The following is a 7,819-nucleotide window of genomic DNA, read 5'->3' as shown; positions in this document are numbered from 1 at the left end:
AGGATTAGGTATCATGATGGTTTCTTTCTTGTGATGATTGTTTCCTTCTGCTTTTCAGCAGGACCTTTAGTCTGTTACTGAATGACTAAGTCCTTTGACTATGTGACAAGAAATGCAAAGTTAAGTTTCAGTAATCCATCCATGCAGTTCCGTATATTCTTTTAGATTATTTTTTTGTATGTTTGAGTTTCCCTTGCATCTCCTTGGCACTGATTGAAGTTTTTAATCAAATCAAGCAATCAAACTTTTCTTAGAAAGAAGGTTAGAATGACCCTTTGAAAAAAATGATTTAAAATACAAAAACTTTGAAAAGTAAACCACAGGCATGCATCTTTATTAAGTGTAATTGATTGAAACCTTCATTTAACAGGAAGGCTCAATGAGAATAAAATAAACCTTTCAACAGAGACCTGACCATAAAAGTACCATTAGTCTTGCTGCTATTAAACCTGCAGTTAAACCAAACAGTACATCTGAAATGCGCATGAGGGAGGAAAAAGAGTCTGGATCCAGAGAAGAATTAACCGTAGGTGGCTGGTGGACCACAGGGTTAATGTCCACTGAAGAGATTAACTCACTGTGACCTCTGAAAACATGCCAACCTAATGACCAGAGTGACTGCACCCTTGTGCCTCTTTTCTGCCCCACGCAAACAGTACGTAAAAGTGAAGCCACCTTAGATTGATCCTGCTGCTACTTCTTGTGTTACTGTATTTCAAGCTATTGAAAGTCCTGTGACACATTTTCATTCTAATCAATGACTCATTTTGGCTTGAAATTACTGAAAAATAAAAAAGTTCAGGCCTCTTTTTTAACCCTAAAGCTAAGTAAGGTATTTGTGGGATAAGAAATATGATGCAGTGAGGTTGATGCTGAGATGCAACTTTGCAACTGTGAGGAACATCAGCTCCCTACTTATCATCTGGGGGTCAGTTATGCGCAAATGCAAGAGAGTTAAGATATCTCAGCTGCTTTACTTTCACTCCAGAAACCATTTTGTAAGAGTGAATTTAAGATTTTTTTCCCCCATGTGTTAGCACATGAAATAAAAGAAAAAAAACATTATTAAAAACATTTCTCTTAGTTATTGAGTATGTTGACTCGTGTGCTGTAGCTGAATGTGTCCAGTGAGAACAGGGCTATGTGTCGGTCTAAAGGCCGATAGAAATGAAGAATGGCCCAATGAGACGGCGACGAGCACCTGAACCCCATTAACCCCTCAGCTATGTATATCTGTGTCAGTCGGCGGAGGAGTCAGGGACGAGCTCAGACGCTTTCTATTACATTTCCTGCGAGATGGTTGGTGTTCCTGAAAGGGAAATAAAAACATTCTTCGGTTGCATCCATGTCCTTGTGTTGGTACAATACTGGTGGAAACGGCACCGCTGACCTTTGATGAATATCACAGAGAAACCCAGACTGAAAACAGGTGTCCTTGTGAAGACCGTCTCCGAGAGGAAACGAGGCTCTCAAAGAATGTAGTTCAATCAGGAGAGACTTCATTAGAGTGAACGATTGTTTTATTGACACGTGCACAATAATGATAAGACTGTGAAAAGTCCTTGGCGATTAGACCCCATCATGATGTCATCATATTGGAGTCTAGACACTGGTGGTGGCGATGGATGAAGAGCATGCTGAGATCTGGATGGATGAGAAGAGGAGCGGGCTTCTGGTGAACTCAGACCTGTGCTGAAGTGATGAAACTGGAGGAGAACGGGGTTAACATCCCTAAACAGCTGATACGAGAAGCAGGAGAAGAGGAGGGAGAGAGAGAGAGAGGAGAACATAAGATAGTCCTCCTGCTTGAACTTACACTAAGCTTCATAAGAAGAGCAGATTCTTAAAGTTTTGTCATGGTCTGGCTCTGAGTCCTTTTCTCCAGTTGCATTCCCATTTCCCCAGGTCCGTAGCTGCCATTCTTCACCAGTCCACCAGATGCCCTCAGACTTTTCTCTCTGTGATGTGAAGACTGGTCTCAGTGGGAGAAGTTGCCTATAGCCTCTTTTATTCAGAGAACCCACATTGGGTACATCTCAAGTCTCTTATTTTATGTCTCCTCGCTCCTCACCTGAACCGGAAGTTGTTCCTGATGCGTCATTTTGACAGGCGTCCCAAGTCTCTTATTCTACTTTGAGGAGCGAGGAAACATGAGAGCAGCCTTCACGGAATTCTTTTGCCGGCCGACACGCCCCCTTATTGGATATCAGTTATTGATTGGATGCTGCAGCTGATCAGACTGATCTGATACATCACTGCAGTTTCATACCGAAGTGGAAACAGATTACAGATTCAATTTAAGTATATCACTTAAATTGAGTTTTATATTTATTTATATATTCATCATATAGTTAAAAATCTGTTAATTGTCGGTCTGATCAACAAAAGAACCATAAACAACTTTCTTCATTTATTAGAAAGATTTTTCTTTTCATGATGTTATTTCCTCCAGTAAACTGTTTCTCACTGTCAGACAGACTCTTCCTGACTTTAATTCCATAATAACAGTTAAACACATTTATATTTTACATCATTTATCGTCATTTCCATTCAGTCACGTGAGGCTGAAAATTCCTGAGCGTCAGGTTTGATATGAGTTAAATCATTTCCATTTGCCCTGAAACATTAAGCCAAATACATATTTTCCAGTGTTCAGAAGACACCCTGATCATATTCTGGGTTATTAAATAATGAATTCACTATCAGGGTTATCAAAAAATACAGAGTCAAATAATCAATAAATAGTATAAACGCATTCTGCGAGTAGAAATGGTTCCTGTGCGTCTGAGCAGGAAACGGTATAAATGCACAATGCAGGTTGTTATTTAGGTGTTTGTTAAACAGGTAACAGGCTGCAGAGAAGAAACAGCTGCTGCAGTGATAACTGTGCACCTTTATTAGTATTATCACAGTGCACATGTGTACAGACACAAACTCCATCAGAAGTTTCTACAGCTGTTAAAGCTGACTGACAGCTGACCCAGCTGTGATCAGCTGTCAGAAACGGACGTCGCTTCACATGACGCTTCAGAGAAGAAGACGTCTCATGTCTCTTAAAACAAATTTCCTAGTTTCCTCTCTCCTCGCTTGGTTTCCTTACGTCTCTCCTTGCATCCACGGTGAGAGGGACTAAGACGCAAGGAAAAGACGCCAGTGAGGGAAACGTGGATGCAATTTAAGAGACTTGGGATGCATCCATTATAGCCGTTAAGAGGATCCACCTTTGCTTTTTTACACTGAACCACACAAAGCCGGCATAACGCTGCGTAAAGATGATTGTGTGTTCTGGGTTTTTGGTTTTCTGTTTGCTACGGATAAGAGAAGTTGCAGGTTATAGTGTTGTGCACTGAAGTTTATATTCATGTATATTCCTAGACAGTTTGATGTATGTCAGTTTATTATTAAGAGGGTGGTGTTTTCTGTGTTTTTGGTTGTCTGTTTGCACTGTTTCCCTCCTGTGTGTCCATGTGCTCCTCTCCAGTCTGCTTTTCCCTCCACACCTGCTCTGCATCAGCCTTGCTCAGTTCCCGATGTTTTCCCCAGCCAATCGGCTCCCAGTCTGTTCTTCTGTTTCATCACCTCACTCCCCTCACCTGAGCTTCTTCACCCATCTCCCCACCTTCACCTCATCTCCTCGTTAGCTCAGTTAGTATTTTAGTCTAATGTGTTTCAGTTCAGTCTTGTTGGATCGTTTGTTTTGTTTTGTCTGCCTGCCTCTACTTCTGTTTCCTGTTCCTGAGTTTCGAATAAAAATATATTCTTCAGCTCTTGCCGCCTTCTGCGTCTTGCATTTGAGTCCACCTGCTCCACTCTTCATGATGAGTTTTTGTGTGATTGTGTGTTTGATGTCATATGATCACAGGTCGGCATTTTCTCATTTCTCCAACGGCTACAACTGCACTTCAGACTGTGTTGGGATGTGAATTAAATCGTCCATTCTTCTATTCGCTCAGCTTTTACTGTGCTCCACCCACTTGAACCCCTTCACTGAGGTCAATTCTTTATTAAATTAGTTAAATGTATATATTTTCTTCCACACACTACTACTAGGCCTCACATTTTTCTAGACAAAATCAAAAAGCTGTGCTCAAAGCAACATTTGGGAGATCTGCAGTCCAAAAAAAAAAAAAAAAAAAAAAATCTGATCTGATGAAAAGAGGTGTGATATCCTCTCGAATCCAAAGTGGAAAGTTACTTCAAAAATAATAAGCATGATAGTTTCAGTCTTGCGACCTTTATATGATTGCAGAGATGTTTTCACGGTACTTTAATGCCTGCTGAGAGTGGCTGTTGTAAGATTTTGGCAACAAGTTGAAAGATGCTGTCTGATTTTAACTGGCATGCACAGCTAAGACGCTTGATGTTAGGCATGAAAATATCTTATAAGGATCTAATGCTGGTGCTGGCAGGTTGCCATAATATAGGTTATATCCTTTTTGTGCTGTTCTGCATTTTATGCTATACCTTTTTTTTCTAGAACTAGTAGTTAGAACAAGGCAAACTGGGTCTCTGTAAAAAGTAATTTCAGGCAATGCTTGTGATGAAGGGCTGCATAAATAACTACATAATAAATGCTGAATTTGAACTTTAACAAGAATAAGGGTCTACAGTCATGCTAGCAGCTCTCTTAGACTGTAATCAAGCACAATGGTGCCTTAAGCTGAATGCAACTGTCAGCTTGCAAACAGGCTCACAATGAGATGCTGATGCTAAGCAGGTTAACTACTTAAAATGTTAACCATCTTATAAAAGCACTATTAGCATTAACATTTGCTTATTAGCTCTAAACCCTTTAGAGTCATTAGAGAACATCATCTGATAAGAACCATAAATGTGTGAACCGAATTTTGTACCAATCCATTGAGTAGATGTTTAAGTATTTCATATGACGAGTGAAAACTTTGACCTGCTGGTGATGCTAGAGGAAGATTCATCCTCTAGGGATCTTGAATGTCTGCAGAAAATATCATGGAAAACCATCTAATTGTTGTCGAGATATTTCAGTCACTAATCTGACTTACAGACTGACATAAAAAACACTTTAAACCATTGATACAGTATCCTGTTACACCAGAGGATAAAGAGCAACCACATCAGCTGATGCAACCGATTAGCACACTTTCAGACAAAGAAGCAACACCTGGTGTAGTGATCCTGCATCCTGCACATCCTGTTTGACATCCAGTCTTTAGGGCATCAAGTCTAAAACGTCTCTGTATTTGTCACCTCACAGCGATCGCCTCCACAGCAAGGACTGCTGGTGACACTAAGCCACGGGGCTACTAAATGGATTGACATCTCCAGCCATGTCAGCAGGGTCAAAACACTGGCTGGACAACTCTGATCAATCATAAAGTCTTAATCCTCAGCCTCATTGTTTTTTGTTTTTCACTGAAACTTTCTTTCGTGTGTAATATTTTGATTTAGCAGTTTTACTTCTGTCTCGACAGGTGTTAAACAGGTGTTATACCACTGTGGAGAACAACTATGTGCGTGCCACTAAGTCGATGGCTACTTAAAAGGATTGACCTCTCCAGCCATGTCAGACTGGTCAGCATACAGATCCAACAGAGCTTGACCAAAGAGCCTGAGAGAGTTTTAGTGGCCAAACACTTGTTACCTTAATCACGTTGCTACTTGGGAAGTGCTAAACTCTGTCCCTGACAAAAAAGCGTATGTGAAATTTATGATTTAAAGAGGACGTATCATGCACATTTCCAAGTCTATATTTTTATTCTGGGGCTCTACCGGAATATCTTTGTATGATTTACACTTATTTATCTTATACTGGCTTATGCAGTCCCAAGCCTTTGTCTGAAACAGGCCGTTTTAGCTCCTGTCTCTTTAAGACCCCCCTCCTGACGAGTCCACTCTATTCTGATTGGCCAGCTTCTGGAAGCTGATCCTCCGCCATGAGACAAACAATAATAGTAGTGGGAATTCACTTCTTTTTCTTGTTCTAACTCAAAATGGAAACTTCTCAAATACATCAAATAGATGCTGATGGTACATGTTTGAGCCCGAATCTAATCCGTAGTAAAGGCTACAGTACAGATGGCTGTTTGTGGGCTTGCATGAACAATTTGATGTCATCACGAGAAGGAAATAGGGGTAACTTTGCGCATGAAGTGTTGAGAGAAGGTTGAAGCCCTGACTTTTGACTTTCAGGGAGCATTCTGACCGTGTTTAACAAAGACATCCAACATCATAACAGTATAAAAACAAACTGAACATGACAAAACCATGATATGTCCCCTTGAACATGTCAAATATATCATCCAAACCAACAGTTTCTCACTCCCAACTCGTCACATATTGACACTTTGTCAGGACCCCGTGATGTCAAGTTTTAACGCACTGGGTAGCCTTATAGACTTCTGCTGAGCTCCCACACTGTCTGAAATAGACGCCATGAGACCGTTGACGTCTAAATAAGGTGACAAATTTCAGCCTGGTCGCCAAAATAAGACATTGGCATTGTATGTTTCTGCAAACCACAGATACGTTGAATATGTACATTTCAACACCTGTAATATGGAGCATATCAACATTTCTAAAGTGACGTAACTTACTTCACATGACATCTATATGAGCTGACTTTCTTATTAGGTGTTACGGGTATAGAATGGACCCAATAGCAGCACAAATGACACTGGTATAAATTTTGCAGTCTTTATTCCACACAATGTCAAGGCAATAGCAGCACGGTCGGAGAAACACAGTTCTGATGAGTATGGCTCCACCGGGAATTGAACCTCGAACTTCCACTCCCAAGGCAGACAAAGACCAGGGAACAGGCAGGCAGAACTCAGAGTCAGGGACAGAAGGCTGGTGGGTTTACCGGGGCAGAGACGAGGAGCGATGGTCGAAGACAAGCTGATCAGGAACCAGGAAGGCAGTCCGGTGATGAAGGCAAGATGACTTGGCATAGACAATCTGACAAAGAGGGAGTGGGCTGATGCAGCTTATATACTGGCTTGATTGGAGATGATGAGCAGGTGGGAGCGCCAGGTGAAAGTGGTTGAACTAATGAGGGGTGTGGCAGAGCAGAGAGTGAGACCGGATGATTGGATAATTCCCACAGCAACGGGTGAGGCGGAGAGCAGACTCTGACATTAGGAGGTGGAGGGTTGGTGGAAATTTGGAAATCAGTACAGAGCATGTTTCGAGACCAATTTGCCGGGTTTTTTTTTATTTTTTATTTTAACCCAAACCATGATCTTTCCCTAACCCTAACCAAGTGGTTTTTGTGCCTAAATCTAACCAGACTTTAACCACCGCGTTGTCACACCATAAAATATAATTGTTTTTTAACAGTGATTATCTTGATACTGCGTGTTGAAAAATGACGCTAAAGGAGTACCCTGTATGTTAAAAAGTGACGCCAGAGGGTCCTGACCAAGCTTCGATATGTGACGAGTTTGGAGTGAGAACGTTTTGTCCAAACACCACATATGTATGATGTAAATGCATCATATTGTATGTATGTTAAGTGTATATGTGTCTTCAGTGTGTACCATCTTACGTATGCGCATATTTTTGTGTTAACGTCCAGTGCTGCATGTGTATATGTGATTATGTACAGCATATGTTTTTGTTGTATTTATCTGTGTGTGTGTGTTTGTGTGTGTGTGTGTGTGTATCTTCGTGAAAGCCAATTCCAATGTGGCAGAGATGAGAAATAAATAGCATTTTTATCTGATTCCTCCCCAATATCCGTTTAAGCAAAGAGGAGCAATATCACTGCGACGGTCGCCTCTCTGTGATTCTCCATGAAAAAAAAAAGAAAAGAAAGAAAAGAAAACAGATGAAGAGCGAA

At 41.0% G+C, this 7,819-nt stretch overlaps 1 long non-coding RNA gene across 2 annotated transcripts; it reads right to left on the bottom strand.

Moving 5' to 3' along the window:
- Positions 1-1,541: 1,541 nt before the first annotated feature.
- Positions 1,542-5,011, bottom strand: LOC121894508. 2 transcript variants are annotated; one of them, XR_006095551.1, is made up of 3 exons: positions 4,907-5,011; positions 1,817-1,958; positions 1,542-1,706 (listed from the first exon to the last, which is right to left on the bottom strand). It is a non-coding gene; the product is annotated as an uncharacterized LOC121894508 (long non-coding RNA). The 2 variants fall into 2 exon arrangements; XR_006095552.1 differs by lacking the exon at positions 4,907-5,011 and adding an exon at positions 2,072-2,107.
- Positions 5,012-7,819: the final 2,808 nt, after the last annotated feature.

The sequence above is a fragment of the Thunnus maccoyii genome, chromosome 3, assembly GCF_910596095.1.
Source record: "Thunnus maccoyii chromosome 3, fThuMac1.1, whole genome shotgun sequence".
Taxonomy (NCBI): domain Eukaryota; kingdom Metazoa; phylum Chordata; class Actinopteri; order Scombriformes; family Scombridae; genus Thunnus; species Thunnus maccoyii.
This window is presented reverse-complemented; position numbering and strand designations above follow the sequence as displayed.